We start from the raw sequence: 695 nt of genomic DNA on the forward strand, positions 1-695 counted from the left end.
TCTTGCGTAACTATGGCTGATTTTTTCTATTGAAGAGAATTGAAAATCGGTTAAGAAATGTAGGCTGTAGGTGATTTTGAATAGTAAATTCCTGATACAGCCCACTGTGCGTCGTCATGATAGCCATGGCGGCATGATCGCCATAACGTCTGTCTGATTTCTATAAGTCTGTCTGCCCAGCTAGCCAGTCGTCTGTCGTCAACACGATAACTCTCGAGAAAATAAAGGAATAAAATTGAGCTTTGGGTAACTTTTTAGATTCTGAAAGAAAGATAAAATTCGTTAACCAGCCATTTTAGATTGAAATTCAAAAAGTTACGGCATTTAAAAAATTGTTGAGACAATCTTTAAAAGTACAGGGTTTGATTGAAAAGTAATGAGCCTTCCCGCGTCGAGCGTCTGCCAAGCGATCAACCGAATCGGCTGGTGGGGGAAAATGATTGGTGGACCTTCCCCTTCCACTAGTAACCGATCTCAGTCAGTGATCCCAGATCTGAAACGAGATGCGGTCCAATACTATGACAGGTTTATGTCCGTGTGAATATAATAGGAGACGCTGTAAATGACTGAGTTGCGCGCGCAACCCATTTCTCCTCTTCTGAATTTGAAAACTCGAAGATGCACGATAGCCGGTCGGAGCACTTCGTCGATTCTATTTATATATCTATCTGCTAACAGCTAACTGCTTTGAAATA

Source organism: Belonocnema kinseyi, chromosome 8 (assembly GCF_010883055.1).
Source record: "Belonocnema kinseyi isolate 2016_QV_RU_SX_M_011 chromosome 8, B_treatae_v1, whole genome shotgun sequence".
Classification (NCBI taxonomy): domain Eukaryota; kingdom Metazoa; phylum Arthropoda; class Insecta; order Hymenoptera; family Cynipidae; genus Belonocnema; species Belonocnema kinseyi.